Source organism: Henckelia pumila, unplaced genomic scaffold (assembly GCF_033568475.1).
Source record: "Henckelia pumila isolate YLH828 unplaced genomic scaffold, ASM3356847v2 CTG_466, whole genome shotgun sequence".
Lineage (NCBI taxonomy): Eukaryota > Viridiplantae > Streptophyta > Magnoliopsida > Lamiales > Gesneriaceae > Henckelia > Henckelia pumila.
The window spans coordinates 5,176-20,458 of record NW_027331833.1 but is presented as its reverse complement, the minus strand read 5'-3'; the positions used below and the strand labels follow the sequence as shown (position 1 = coordinate 20,458).

Below are 15,283 nucleotides of genomic sequence, written 5' to 3'. Positions count from 1 at the left end.
TTTTATGTTCGAATTTTGTATTTTAAATTATTTATAATATTAGAAAATTGTATTTATTTTAATTTTTTTTGTTTTTTATTTAAAAAAAGACAACGTTTTTAAACCGTTGTTGAAGTCTTTTTAAACTGTAGTTAAATGATGTGTTATTAAAGGGGGACGCTCAAAGACAACGGTTTTTCACCGTTGTCTTTGAAGGCAAAGACAACGGTTTTTCACCGTTGTAAAACCATTGTCTTTGACTTAAAAGACAACGGTGAAAAACCGTTGTCTTTGAGCATCCCCTTTAACAACACAACATTTAACAACAGTTTTAAAAGGCCTACGACAACGGTTTTTCATCGTTGTCTTTAGCCTTTTTTCTTGTAGTGATCGAATTATATTATGTCAAATAATCACCTTATCAAGATCTAATTTAAACTTTGGCAAATATATCATTAACATATTCGAAAATATACACTCAATATTTACCAAATATCCTATCTTGTCTAGAAAGCAAAATCTTATAATTTCCAATTAATTAGGACCAAAATATTCAAGGAATAAAATTCCTTTCAATCTCCTCCTTTTTGCTTTCTGGACAACACATTGCACAAGTGTGAGATAATCATAAACTCCCCCTGAGTTTAAAAATCTTCTCCCCCTGAATTTTAAAGTCTCCCCCTGAAGTGTTGTCCTTCGTGTCGTAACACGGTGGATAACATGGACAATAACCCATGGGATTCTTTAATTCATATAACAGAGCATAAGTGGGGTAGAAGATGTTAGTCTAGTTAACATATATGAGCAATTAAGGCACTTAACTAGAACGAACAAAAACAGTTATATTAAAATCAGAATGAAGCAAATAAAAAAAAGATGAGAGAAGAAGCAAAATCTAAATTTGATCACTATCAGAGTTATCTTGATTAGAGGCTTCATTCTCATCATCCTTAGTCCCAGATGGACCAGCTTCATCTTCATCTTGTGCACTATCTCCCCCTGTTTGACCAGAAATGCCAAGTTGTCGCCGACAATCAGCCAAGATCGTGCTATAGAAGGCAATGTCTTCTTGAGCTTGAGCAATCTTTTCCTCGGCACGAGTCATCAGCAGCTGAATGGTGGCAGTTGTGAATTCCAGGGTAGTAGGAGTAGGCACTATTTCTTCAGTGTTGTCACCTGTGTTGGCAACACCGGGTGCAACACTAGTAGCTTCAGTAGCAGGAGTAGGAGTAGGAGTCCAGGGCAAATTCAGAACTCGATTTCCCTTGAGAAGACCAGCTGCTAGCTTCAAAATCTCAGGTTGATCAGTGAGATTTTCTGTAATATTGCGGATGAAAGCTTGAGATTCCAAAATGTCGTAGATCAAAGATGGAAAGGGCAGCTTAGTATACCTGAGTTTTCCATCAGCAAACTGGAGCACTGTCTTGAATATCATCTTCCCAAAATTGAAAGGACAGCCAGTCCCAATGGCATACAAAATAACCGCTTGTGGTCTTGTGATAACTGTGGAGTTGGAAGAAGGAGTCCAATTCCTCACTGCTATCTTATGTAGTACCGAATAGAACGAGGTGAGCTTTGCTGCAGAAAAAAGGTCAGAGAATTGTTTGACCATACCACCAGTGAGCACATTGATCACTTCATTGATCTCTGGAGGATTTCCTTCATCAACATCTGGGGTGGAATAGTGAGCATTGATCACGGCCGGAGAGAACTCGAACAGCCGACCCCGTAGATACACCAATCCATACTTTGCAGACTCTGGATCTTCAATGCTCGCGGTCAAGTTTGCATAGAATTCCAGAATCACCCTCTTACAGTATGGTATCACGGCAACAACAGTAGAATATAGCTGTCGAAGCTTCAAAAAGTCAATTAGATTGTACCTATCGTAGGAGCGTACATCTATATTTCTTTCATCCAGAAGACCTCTGTGAACGAGAAGAGGCCAAGTAGCAGCAGTATCACCAGAGTAAAAAATGAGGGAATGGGCAGCATCCATGTCATAATCCTCATCAACAGTGTTGTCCATGGTGTTGACGACACCAACAGCAACACTGGCAGCAGCAGCAAAAACATCATCTTGGTCCAGAGGGTCTTCATCAGCATCCATGCTAGAAACATCCTCAGAGTCTTCTTCTTCTCCAATATCAGCACTCTTATCAGAAGAGTCAGCAGCAGAATCGGTAGAGGAGGAAGAGGAGGAGGAAGAGGCAGAATCTTGATGTGCTTTGCCTTGTGCAAAATCCTCCATCATCTCAGCATCAGGCTCATCATCGGAGATGTGAGCAGAGGGAGGAACATAAGAGGAAGTCTTTCCTTGCTTGAGGCTTTCCAAAATTTGTGCCAGAGTGGCATCTTCATCCGAATCAGCATTTTCTTGAGGAGCAGTAGCTGCAGAAGTGTCCTTAGGAGGAACACCATCAGATGGACTCGAATCACTGCTGTCAGAAGCAGATTCAACAATCGGAGCGGAGGCAGAGGCAGAGGCAGCAGCAGAGCCAGAAGGTTTCTTCCTCGCCACAAATTCATAATCGGCATCCTCCAAATCATCACCAGAGTTGCGATCCTCTTCGGCCATGGAGATACTAGGACCCTTGTAGAATCTCTTGGATTGAGTAAAATCAGGGTTGTAGCCTGCTTGCCTTTTTGATCGGCGAGCCATTGGTGCAGCAAGATTCACCCTATTCAAAACGGAGAAATCAAGAAGATTCTCCACATCAATTGCGTTCCCTGGTTCTCCAGGCATGAGAACAGCGAGAGGAACAGGTTCCATGGGTACTGGAACTATCGGCAGAGAAGGAGTGGAAGATAGGTTTTCTGGTGTTGTAACACCGGCAGCAACATTAGGCTCTTTGTGACCCATCTCACTTCGAATATCCTGTGGATCAAATCCTGCCATTGAACGAAAATTTGAGAGTGAGAAAAGGGTAGGGTTTGCAGAGAAAAACAATCGGGAATCAAGAATTGTGAGAAGATGATATGCCCGATAATTATTAAAAATCATATATATAGAACCCTTATCTCAAACGGTAACAAAATCCTAACAAACCCATAATTACCCTGATCCCTGATCTCCCTCCAGTTACAACGGTAACTTTCCTGACGGCCAAAAATTAAAAACTAGATTAAAGAGATAAAATCTCATAAATAAGGCAATAATGAGATAACTATTTCAGCCCAAATCTTTCAGAATTAACTCCACATCGGCTTAAATCCACTGAAACAAAAATCAATCACAAAAATTCAATTTTTAGTATATAGGGTAAATCATCAAAATTCGTCTATGTAGAACCTTACCCAAAAACAGGACCTTATGAGCAAAAATGCATATGCATGACCTATTTTATGCCTAAACAGAGTGTCACATAAAATAAAAATGCAATCACAAGCGAAACAATATGTTGACAAGTGTAGTGTTGCCTCTCGTGTTGCCAACATCATCAACAACACCAAAGTTTTTCAAAAGAATTTGAATTTTGCACAGTTGATTACCCTTAACAGACAAAATTTCAGAAGTGGTAGCTTTTACACTAATCGAACATTCTTCATTGGACTCAACTAGGTAGCTTTTTCCATTTTCTTCCGATTTGACAAAGTTTGTTTTTATGACATTGGTCACCAAACTTCATAAAAGATTTTAACACTGAAAGTGCGAGACCACCTTTCACATGGAACAAGAACATGAAATACACGTATATTCCTCAACTACTCGGTGGTTTGATCAGAGTTCTAAGCCAAAAAGGGTCAGTGTGCCAAAAAGATTTTTGCAGAAAAACTTGGCATCAATTGAATCATTGTAACAGAAATTCAAGTACTACACAAAACAAAATGAGTTCAGAATGCCTAAAATCCTAAAAATGCATGACAAGAAAAACAATAGTATTGTCGGTAGTGTGGTAACACCGCAGACAACACATGCAAAGGATTATAATGCACACATGTTGAGAGACCTCCGAAGAGTTGAGAATCTCTCATGATCTAATGCTTTAGTAAAGATGTCTGCCAATTGGTTATTGGTTCCAACAAACACCATTCGAATCATACCTTTATCTACCAAATCTCGAATAAAGTGATGACGAATGTCAATGTGTTTTGTGCGTGAGTGTTGAACTGGATTCTTTGATATATCAATAGCACTCGAATTATCACAATAAGCAATGGGGGGTTCACTCTTAAAACCATAGTCTTCAATCATTTGGTTCATCCAAAGAATTTGTGAACAACAACTTCCGGCTGCCACATATTCAGATTCAGCAATCGAAAGTGACACACAATTTTGCTTACGACTATACCATGAAACCAAATTATTGCCAAGGTAAAAACACCCACCCGTAGTGCTCTTTCTATCATTCACATCACCAGCCCAGTCAGCATCACTAAAACCTACAAGGTTAGTGTTGGTTTCCCTCGTATACTACAATCCCAAATCCAATGTACCCGAAACATATTTCAAAATTCTCATAACAGCTTTTAAATGGGTAACCTTTGGATCAGATTGGTACCTAGCACATAAACACACACTGAACATGATATCAGGACGACTAGCAGTCAAATACAAAAGACTATCTATCATGCTGCGATACATGGTGTTGTCAACACCAGCCGCAACACTGTCTTTTCCTAATTTTTCACTTGAGCCCATTGGAGTTTTCATGTTCTTAACATTCTCTTTGCAAAACTTTTTTACCAAATTCTTTGCATACTTACTTTGACAAAGAAAAATCTCATCATTTGTTTGCTTAACTTGCAATCCAAGGAAAAAGGTTAACTCTTCTACCATGCTCATTTCAAAAGTAGAAGACATGCATTCAACAAAACTATCAACATGCTTTTGAGACGAAGCACCAAAGATAATGTCATCCACATAGACTTGACAAATAAGAATTTCACCTTTGGCCTTTTGAATAAAAAGGGTTTTGTCAACCTCACCTCATTTGAAGCCAATTTCGAGTAAATACTCGGTCAACCTACCATACCATGCTCGTGGAGCTTGCTTCAAACCATAGAGTGCCTTCTTCAACTTGTAAACATGATCCAAGTGGTGTGGATCCTCAAAGCCTTTGGGTTGCTTCACATACACTTCCTCATTCAAAATACCATTCAAAAATTCACTCTTTACATCCATTTGGTAAAGTTTTATACCCATATGACATGTAATTGCTAGCAATAGTCGGACAGACTCAATGCGGGCAACAGGAGCGAAGGTCTCATCAAAATCAACCCCCTCAACCTGAGTATACCCTTGAGCAACCAACCTTGCTTTGTTCCTTATGATGTTTCCTGATTCATCGGTTTATTTTTGAAAATCCATTTTGTACCAATGACATTACCATGATCAGGTGGTGGAACTAAAAACCAAACATCATTTCGGACAAATTGCTCAAGTTCTTCATGCATGGCATTTACCTAAATTTATCATTCAAGGCATCATTGACATTCTTGGGTTCAATATTGGAAACAAAACAGGAATGCATTACATGTGAGTATACGGAACTCATGCATACTAACCCAACCATCTTGCGGTAGTCAACTTTGTCCTTAGCACGGGTTTGCCTTGTTCCATGAACATCTCCAATAATCTGAGATGAAGGATGATTCTTCTGTATCTTGCTTGGAATGTCCTTTACAGTAATCATCTCAACTTTCTCATTTTCTTGCGAATTTTCCTCATGAACAGTTTCTGGAGGAACCAGTGTTGTGTTTGGTGTTGCAACATCAGGAACAACACTGTGTTCTACGAAGGAAATTTCCAGCGAGCTTTCAGTATCATCTTCAGCAGTTTTTTTCCTTGAGATCTGCACCATCATCAAAAACAACATTAATAGATTCCATCATTGTTCTGGTTCTAAGGTTATACATCCTATATGCATGACTATTAGTAGAATAACCAAGGAACAAACACTTATCACTCTTGGAATCAAATTTTGCTAGGTGATTTCTATCGTTCAAAACATAACACACACAGCTAAATATATGAAAATAATTAAGATTTGGTCTCTTTCCCATGAGGATTTCATAGGAAGTCATCGAAGATCCACTTCTCAAATAAACACGATTGGAAATATGGCACGCTGTGTTCAATGCTTCTGCCCAAAATCTTTTGGAGATATTTTTTGAGCTCATCATCACCTTAGCCATCTCCTGCAACGTTCTATTCTTCCTTTCGGCAATTCCATTCTGTTGAGGAGTTTTTGGGGCAGAGAACTCTTGTGAGATGCCCTTCTTATCACACAAAGAAGAAAACAATGAGTTCTCAAATTCCTTTCCATGATCAGTTCTGATCCTTGCTACAGTCAAAGTATGTAGGTTAGTAATCTAGGTAAACAACTTCTTAAAAACACCAAAAGTGTCTGATTTTTCTCTAAGAAATCTTACCCATGTAAAATGAGAAAAATCATCAACACATACCAAAGAATACTTTTTACCTCCATAACTTTCGAATTCCATGGGACCCATCAAATCCATGTGCAAAAGTTCAAGACACCGTGTTGTCCCACAGTGTTGTAACACGGGATGCACAACACGGGTTTGCTTACCTTTTTGGCATGCACCACAAACATATAGAACACCAGTCTTTAGATTTGGAAGACCTCTGACAGCTTCATACTTACTCAGATTCTTTAAGGTCTTGAAATTCACATGTCCAAGTTTTTGGTGTCATAGACTAAATTCATCAACCTTTGAGTGTCTACATGCCAATTCTTCACCGAGTTGGTAGCAGTTATCAACTGATCTTGTACCTGTGATAACACAATGATTAGCACCAATTCTTTCCGCGAGTGGTTGGGTGGCCTTTTACACTAACGCGGAAGTATTCTTATCAAACTTCACATGCAAGTCATCATCACACAGTTGACTAATTGAAATTAAATTTGCATTAAGTCCTTCAACGTGTAAGACGTTATGAAGCTTTGGAAACCCTTTCACATTGAGTGTTCCTTTGCCAACAATTCTTCCCTTTGCACCACCTCCGTAGGTCACCCTACCACCATTTTTTTCAATGTAGTCCGTGAGGTGATCTTTCAAACCTGTCATGTGCCGAGAGCTTCCACTATCAAAATACCAATTACCTGCAGTGTTAGCTTTCAAGGAAGTATAAATAACAAAACATCTACCATCAGGCTTTTGTATCCAAACTTTGTTCACAGTGGGTCTCTTTCTGCCAGTGTTGCTCTTGGTGTTGGACAACACGGAGGGTAACACTTGCTTAGATTCCCACAAAACATAGTCATTTTTAAGCTTACGACAAAAAGGCCTGATATGATCAGATTTGAGACAATAGTGACATACAAAAGGACGCTTCCATTGTTTTGGCTTAGGAACAGAAACATCCTTTTCAACAATGAGTTTCTTACCTTTCGAAGCAGTTGAAGGATGGTTCAAGGAATCATTACCTTCCTTCACAAACACTGGTGTTTTGGAACATTCACCAGTTTCAAAAACACTTTCTTTAAAACCAAGTCCAAACTTATCATTCTTACCCATAGTCAAAATGGAATCAAGTTTGCTCGAACTGAAATTAAATTTATCAAGTGTAGTTTTTGCTCTTTCAAGTTCAGAATTCAGCAACCCTAATTCCAGATCTTTCTTACTCATGAGAATTTCCAGTCTAGCCACAGCAGCTTTCAATTCAGTATTCTCTTTTGTAAGAGTTGTGTTCAACTGATTTCTCTTGTTCCAATCAATGTATAACTCTTCATAGAGTTTTTGAATACCTTCCAGAGTATAAGGATCAGCTACTTGTTCTTCATGATTGCTGGAATTGTCAAGGTTAGAAGCAACAAAACAAACAGATTTTTGAACAGTGTTGCGTCCAGGTGTTGCAACACCGGAGCCAACACCGAGAGGATTAATCTGAAAATTTTTCTTACTCTCCAGTAAAGCAGTAAAAGATATGAGATCTGCCTGTTCAACCTTTTCTTGTTCTTCTTCAGAATCATCATCACTCAAAGAAACATTCATACATTTTCGAAGGCGATTTGCGCATTCATAAGCATAGTGGCCATATCCCTTACATTCCCTGCATTGAACATTATCAAAATTTTTGCTTGAGAATTGATTCTTACCTTCATACCTTTGACGAGGTCCTCGAGTAGCAGCAGGTTTTTGAGGTTTCTCTGACTTAGGCAGTCTAGGAAACTTTGAGGGTTGTGCACTTTTCACATCCTTCTTTTCTTTCATTACCTTGAGATAATCAGTAAATTTCTTTGAGATCAAGGCAATAGAATTTTTCTCAAGATCAGAATCTTTTACTTCCTGTTGAACTTCAGCAAAATCATTGTAAACATCATTAGATACTTGAAAAACAATAGACTTACCTTTTGAGTCATCTTCGGCTTCCAACTCCATCTCATAGGTGCGAAGGGAACTAATTAACTCATCCAAACCCATTATAGATGTATCTTTTGATTCATCTATAGCACAAACCTTGGTGTGAAATTTTTGGGAATAGAACGAAGCACTTTCGATACAAGTCTCTCGTTCGAAATAGGATCACCAAGAATAAATGCTTCATTCGCAAGGCTCTTCAACCTTCCATTATATTCCATGATGGTCTCTGATTCCTCCATTCTCATTTTCTCAAATTTTGAAGTTATGAAACGCATCCTTGTCTTATTGACACTAGCCGAGCCTTCACAGTGGGTTTGTAGTTTCTCCCAAGCATCCCTAGCACAAGTACAAGTACCAATTAGATTAAACATGTTCATATCAACTGAAGTGAACATAGCATTAAGAGCTTTAGCATTATAAATAGCCGTTGTATTCTCATCAGCTGTCCATTGTGATCTTGGCTTTGGTCCTGGTACATCATCATCTCTCATGGGTGGTGTCCAACCGTCAAGAACACGCTGCCAAGCCCTGGACTCAATGGATTAAATATACATGCTCATCTTCAATTTCCAAGGGCTGTAGTTTGTCCCATCCAAAATAGGTGGACGAATTGCACTTGTGTACGGAGTGCCCATAACTAACCTGTAACACAAACCAGGAACTCACTTAGTAAAGTCAAGTGGTGGCTCTGATGCCACGTGAAAGAAACGGTGTACGTGGTTGTTATGTAAAATAAGACAGTATTGTCGTTTGTGTTGTAACACCACAGACAACACAATGCAGCGGAAATTTAAAGCGTAAATAAAAACACAAGTAAATAATTTTGCACGAGTATAAAACTCGTGCGGGTGCCTTAGGGCTAAATATCACTAGTAAACGTAAGAATAGTCTTACAAAGTAATCCTAGTGATTTTACGAAAATTCATTAAATCCTAAATTTCTCAACGAGTTGAGAAATCAAACTTGCATCCTAAAATACAATAAGAGTATAAAAGAAATTGGATGCAACTCCCGTAGCCTAAATTGAAGAGACAGAAAATATTTTCAACAACACAGTTCCCACAGTGTTGTCTCTGATGTCTTCAACACGAACGGCGACACGGGGACATGCAACAACGATGGTTGCAAACTTTGCTTCAGAATTCTTCAAGATCTTCCTCGAATTCTTCAGAGTATGCGCAGAGTATTTTTCGTCTGAAGCTCTCACTTTTCTTGTGCGTGGAAATCTCCTTTTATAGATAAGCATCTAAATCTTGAAGAATATTGCCTTAGATAGAGTCCTACATAAATAAGGAAACTAGTTTTAGTAGGAAATAAACTCTATCAAATCTTGTAAATCAAATCTTGATAATATCGAATTATATTATGTCAAATAATCACCTTATCAAGATCTAATTTAAATATATTAGGGCCGAAATATTCCAAGAATAAAATTCCTTTCAAACATAATATTAATTAGCGGAAAAAGGTGTTTGTATAAAAATATGGAATTTAAATCCACACCTCATCTTTCATGATTTGTAGTATTTGACGCTCGACTGCAATTAGCTTTTTCAACTCAGCTAAAATTTGTTCGGTTGTCTCAAAGTATTTGCCTGCGCGTTTCTTGTTTTTCCTTGTAATCGTGCAGCCTTGTAGACAAGGCATCCCGCCCCAACAACGGATGCCGCAGGCAAACCCCATTCACCCCATTTATCCTGAAAGGATTTGGAGTGCCTTTTCTGCGAATCATTCATATGCACAGCAATAGTATTTTATTTTCAACAAATGTCATAAACTTTCAAGATCGATATCAAAGAGAAATGAAGAATCAAAGGCACACAAATGTTATTCACATTTGAACAACGGATCTTGGAGTACACATGTTTGATTATTAAACTTACGCTCAACGTACGCCTCATGTGAAAATTTCTCTTGAAAAACGTACAGAAAATAGCTTAAAATCGAATAAATCCATACTTGAGCAGCAAAAATCAGCAGGAAATGAGGAAATGGCTTACCAGATAAGCACGGAACAGCTCACGGCCCGCCATTGACAAGAGCTTGAGGTTAGCTAGGGCTGTTTTCGCTCGTACAGGGGGCAGTTTCTCCTCTGTGAAGCAAAATGAAAAATGACAAAAAATGAAAAGATCTTTCTAGATATATCTGATGGGGTATGCTGATGCAGCGTATTGTATAACATACATGTATGTATGTGTTATGGTTACGTGCATATTTACACCATAGCTTATTTTTCAACATTTTTGGTACGATGCTTTGAGAAAATTTTTAATTTTTTTCTTGTTATTGTAACAAAAATTAAAATATATGAAACAAACTATTTTTTTTTTTTGAAACTATATATATGGAACAAACTATTAAAACCATAAAAATAAAACGGTACCTGTTTTGGAAAATGAAACATAACTTAATATGAAAATAAAATTAGCAACTAATCTAATAACATTTGTTGTGTGTAAACTTTTTATGGAAGTTTTGACAAAAAAAAAAAATCCAAACCCCAAACTAATTTTATGAATATATAATATTTCAAATTTTTAGCTAATTTGATTTTTAGTTTATATCATGTCATTAGTGTTATGAAAATTGAAAATAAATATTAATTTTATAATTTTAGCTTTTTCAATTATTTAAAGTGAATTTGAACGGACATAAAAGATAAATTTCTCTCTTTTCGTAAGTGTGATAGCGAATGATGGTAAAAATAAATTTTCTTTTGAAACTTAACTACTTTATAAGTTTGAGAATTTATGTATTGAGAATTTATGTATTATGATCAGAAATTTGCATACATTGTAATGTGAACTTGTTTAATATCTGTATGCATATTGATATTTATCTACTATTTAAATAACTAATTTTTAATTTATTTTAAAAATAGTCCAAAATTTATTTGGAAAAAAATTAAAATTGCTACTCCAGATCAAGTCGAACCAACTCGAACAATAAGCTAGTTTTAGTTTGGTTTTTAATCATTAAGGATTTGATTTGGTTGCATTTTTTCAAAACGAATAATATTGTTTTGGTTTGAGTAGCGATGAGAAAAAATATCTAATTTTCGATATACTGAAGTTACCGTTTCGAAAAATATCAAATTTATCGAATTTTCAGTATACCGAAATGATACCGAATTTTTGTTGGTCGCGAACATTTAGTTTATACTCTAGATTAAGCAATAAATATTTATGAAAATGTAAAATATTATAATAAGGGTTTGACAAAATTAGTGATGTAAAAAAAACTAATATAATACGAGATCGAAGTGATTTAATTTGTAGTAAGTAGTAGACGATTAGGATAGTATTCGAGAGAGTTTCTAGGAAGCATTTTCAGACTTCACAAAATTTTGAAATTATGTGAAAAAAATTGAGATATACTTCTTAAAAACTCTCTCAAATACTACTTTAATTCACGGGTAATGCTATGTGTACTCAGAGTCTTACACGTTAGGTTACACATGAGACTTAAAATTACATGATTATCCATGCACTTTATTTGAAAAAAATCTTTCAAAAATGCATGTAGGATAATCATGTAATTTTAAGTCTCATGTGTAACCCAACGTGTAAGACTTTGTGTACACGTAGCATTACCTTTCATTCAATCCATTTTTATTAAATAGATTCATTAATAGCAGTGTTCTAAAAAGCTCGCTTAAGCGACGCTTAATTTCGCTTAAGCTTTAATACACTTAAGCTCGATTAAGTGACCGCTTTTTAGAACGGAAGATTTCATTTATTTTTTAAAATGAAAACATTTTTAAAAATATGTATATTTATAGTTTAGAACTTGAATTATCTATTAAATCATCTATTTATGGTTAATATAACATTTTATTTAATGTTTGTCTTAAAAAAATTAAAATCATAGTAAAAAATTAAAAACGATGTTGTAGAACACAAACAACAACGGTTTTTTACAAAATTGTAGATGTATATTTTAAAAAAAAATGCACATTAACTACGGTTTCTGTACAAACCGTAGTTAAATGTAAAAATACTATGGTTTTATTAAAAACCGTAGTCTTTCTAGTGTAGTCGATTACCAAATTTTTTGTAGTGGCTTAAGTTTGAAAAGTTTGAAGCTTTACCTCCACGCTTCGACGCGCTTCACGCTTTTTAGAACCTTGATTAATAGTCATGCTTAGTGGTAGCAAAGACTGAATCGATTCAATTTAGTTTTAAAAAAGGGAACCTAAGGGTGGTATATCGTACCGAATTGTTTCAATTTATATTGTTTCGGTATTTTGGTATACCGATATATATCGGAATTTTCAAGTTTCATATTATTACGATATAGATTCTCAAAAATTCATAAGTTGAAATATATATCAAGAACACGCCTCCTGATTATGAGTTTAGTCTATGCTAGCACATGAGCATGAACATCTCAAACGAAAAAAAATTGGACTCTTGGATGCAGCACATGGGCATGCAAAAAAATGTGGGCCGTTGGATCTTAATTCAGGCACTACCCGAATAGGATAACATAGACTAAACCCATAATGGGAACTTTTTACTTGATAATTTATCATTTAATTACTTGATTTTTGTATTATATACACATATGATAAACAATAACCTTCAAGTTAATAAATAATTAATTTGTATACTTTATCTTCCAACTAAATATATAATCATGCATATATTCGTACATTCAACATCATCGTCGATATTATTATTATTATTATTATTATTATTATTATTATTATTATTATTACTACTGTTGGAATGTAATAATTGTCCATACTAGTTGAGCGATTGAACCATGTCGTTTAGGATGTTGTGTGGTTTAAAAGATTTGTTGAGTTGTATCATTGCCATCAGCTATAAGTTTTGGTAAGACGACAAGCGTTCGGTCCTATAATTGGTATCCAATTCAAGATCATGGATTTGATTCCTTGCTATGAGTGTGTCTCTGTTGGTTGAGCAATCGAACCATGACGCTTGAACTATTATGCATTATTACCACCAGCTATCGTTTTTGGTAAAGCGACAAGCGTTCGATCCTACAATTTTACTTTACTTGGCAAATGTAACAAAAGTTTATATACCATAAGAAATCTTAAATTTATTGCAATAAATAAATAAAACTCTTAATTCCATAAATCGTATTGGTGTATGTTACTTTATCTCCAAATATTTATACTATGTGATCTGCATTTTTATTTTAGGTTTTATAAATAAAAGTGAGACATGAATAACATAAATCGAGGTTCGAATAAAAATCTATGTATATTTGGAACATCAGATTACAAATCCGGAAACGTGAAAATATAACAAGTGCGCAGCAATTAAACTCTGTGCTTATTATTAATCAAGGAGATTAGCAGTGTAAAAAATGGGTTAATCCTGACCGTGAACTCACTAACCTTTATCTCAAAGTACAATCCACACCGCTAATCATGACATTATTATTAAAAAAAGGAAATATATAAAAATATTAATATAAATATAAACTATACAATATAATGTGGGGATGACCATCGAATCACCGCCACCCTCCCGTAGTTGGGTCACCGAAAGTTATTAACGGCGGCCGCTCTCCGCCGTCATCAGGCGTAAAACTCGACGAGCTCTTCCAGCGACTCCGGCGGAGGATCGGCATTATCCAGCATCCAGAGCAGGTGTTCGAACAGCACCACCTCACAGCCGACGGTGGATCGACCTCTCGTCGCCTCCGCCGGGATCCGCTCCACAAGCTTCGCGGAAGAGAGGGTTGTCCATGATGTCGGAGGTGATCATGTATCGCCGCCGCGACTTCCCGACGTAGACCGGGTGGAGATCCTTGGCCGCGGTGCTGGTGACGAAAGAGTCGTCGTAGGACGACGGAATATTGTTTGCCACCGCGGAGACGGAGACGGAGCTGGAGTTGGGGCGGCCGAGCTTGAAGGATTGCACTTTCTTGAGCACGGAATTTGATCTTGGTCATCTTTCCGGCTCCCTTCGCCATTGATGCGGACATTTCGAAAGAGATAAATATTATCGCTAGCTAAATGTGTTTAATAGTCGAGACTTGAGACATGAGACATTTTGTGACCAAGGTTTGGTTATATAGGAAACCTCAAACGTATGATGGGACCCACCAAAATAAACTTTATGTTTTTCAATTTAATTTTTTCAAATAACGCAAGTAGGAAATTTTGTTTTTGCTTTGTTATGTTTTCTATTCTCATATTAATCTAATCGACATCGAGTTTTAGTTCAATAACTTTTTTACATAAAAAAATGTTTATTGACGTATATTATGTCACGTTGTGTTTAGCTAAAAACAAAAGTTGTTAGAAACGATGAAAAATCAGTGGACGAAAAGGGAATTTTTTGTTTTTTTTGAAAATTTTACAAAATGTTTTAGTGTGAAGTGGTTGGAGCACAAGTGCCCAAACAATTTGCGGCTGTGGGAGATTTTGGATCCTAGTCTTGTGACCTGTCCTCGATTAACACTTGTATGTTGATAGATGTCCATTTCCGATTGATTTCAATTCAGGAACTAATTATATCATATTTTAAAATTCTTTAGCTTTCATATACGTGCAAATTGTTTCAAAAATTCCTAATGCAATATATATTTTGCTCTGCAACTCTTTAGCCATTTTTTTGTACCATAATTTTTGTTAATTTGTACCACATCTTGTATGGTTTTGTACCACATCTTGTATTGTTTTGTACCACATTTTATGACTAGGGACCCCAAAACAAAATATGTTTGCATTTGAGGATTTTTGAGCAAATTGTCCTTCATATATATATATATATATATATATATATATATTTGCAAATACTTAATACTATAGCATGTGTGCATGGAGCAATAAATTTCATTTAAAATTAAATTTCTTGATTTTCAGAAATCGAAAAAAATAAATTTACGTAAATAAAAAGTCTTTTGAATAAATTATTTAAAAGGAATAATTGCTCTTGTTCGTCTCTCGGAATATGATAGAGACATATATCCAATTCGGTGCATCGATAAT

General features: G+C 36.1%; 1 pseudogene; it reads right to left on the bottom strand.

Moving 5' to 3' along the window:
- Window positions 1–13,642: 13,642 nt before the first annotated feature.
- LOC140872672 (auxin-responsive protein SAUR76-like) lies at window positions 13,643–14,262 on the bottom strand (annotated as a pseudogene).
- Window positions 14,263–15,283: the final 1,021 nt, after the last annotated feature.